We start from the raw sequence: 1,428 nt of genomic DNA on the forward strand, positions 1-1,428 counted from the left end.
TCGGGGTAGCAGGCCCTGCAGCCGTGGTCACCGCCAAACCCCCACAACTCGAGCAAGTGAAAAAAAAAAGTAACAAATAAGAAAGGATCTCTGTCGGCTTGGGGGTACGCCCGTTTCCGTTTCAACTTGTCTCGCGAGGGTGGTTTCGGGGCCAGCAGGAGAGCTCGTCGGGGGTAGCAGGCCCTGCAGCCGTGGTCACCGCCAAATCCCCACAACTCGAGCAAGTGAAAAAAAAAGTAACAAATAAGAAAGGATCGTCGGCTTGGGGGTACGCCCGTTTCCGTTTCAACTTGTCTCGCGAGGGGTGGTTTCGGGGCCAGCAGGAGAGCTCGTCGGGGTAGCAGGCCCTGCAGCCGTGGTCACCGCCAAACCCCCCACAACTGTTGGGCGCCTACCTGCGCGGGGCAGGAGGACACTTTCCGATTTCAAATCTCCGTTTGCCGAGTCCACCCCGAACGCACGCGGGCGGGCGGGTTCGCATCACCCTTCGTCACAAGGGGCGAAGCCCGTTCCACCGTCTCGTCAGTAGTGCCGACCGGTCTGTGATCGACGAGGGGAGCCACACCAGGTCCGGCCCTGCTGCTTGGCGGCACCGCGTCGTCGGGAGCTCGCGACAGACGGAGGGTTTCGGTGTACTCTCCAGCCACGGGAAACGAAGCCGGTGATGCAGGCGCCGGTCTTTCGCTCCCAAATCGGCTGGGTTTACATCGTTGCTATCTAGTCACGCTCCCTTCAAACCCGACGGGGTACCTATTCCCCTCACCCGTCTGTGCGTATACAGCCTCTTTGCACTTGCGGGATGGGGGTGGTGGTTTAAAGACTCTCGAGTTGCCGCCCGTCGGTCTCCGAGCTCCGTGCAGTAGTGATCCCCAGCGAACTGCCAGCAGGGGCGAACGAGCGATCCCGCTCTCGGTCGGGGCGCCTGGCGTCGATCGGTGGTCGGTGGCTTGCGGGCAAGCTGCGCTGTGAGTGTGGGAACGAGTATGACGAGCCGTTGCCGCGACTCCCAGTCCACCTCGGCGGTGGCTGGGCCGGGGCGGGCGTCTGCTCGGGCGAGTGCCGCCCCCGCCTCCTCGCAGGAAGTCCGCTCGCCGACACGCCGCCACGTGCACGCGTCAGTGACGCTGCCGAACCGATGGCCGGTGCCCGTTCCCGCCTCTGCTTTTCCTAGGGCAAAGCTGCTGCACGCCTCGTGATACTAGGCGGGCGACATGGTGGCGGTGATCCTGCCTCCGTCGCTGCGGTGCGTTGGGGCACGCATCGCCTCTTGGGCGCCCTGTCCTCCTCCCCCCAATAGACGTATGTTTCTGCGGGCCGCACCAGGATGGTGCTCCCCATCGCTTCACGCCACCCTGCTCCGCCCGCACGCCGGCGTGCAGGTGGCTGTAGCTCAAGGTGGGGAGCGTATGTGCGGTCCGGGGTCGCTTT

The sequence above is a fragment of the Chiloscyllium punctatum genome, unplaced genomic scaffold, assembly GCF_047496795.1.
Source record: "Chiloscyllium punctatum isolate Juve2018m unplaced genomic scaffold, sChiPun1.3 scaffold_815, whole genome shotgun sequence".
In the NCBI taxonomy this organism is placed as follows: domain Eukaryota; kingdom Metazoa; phylum Chordata; class Chondrichthyes; order Orectolobiformes; family Hemiscylliidae; genus Chiloscyllium; species Chiloscyllium punctatum.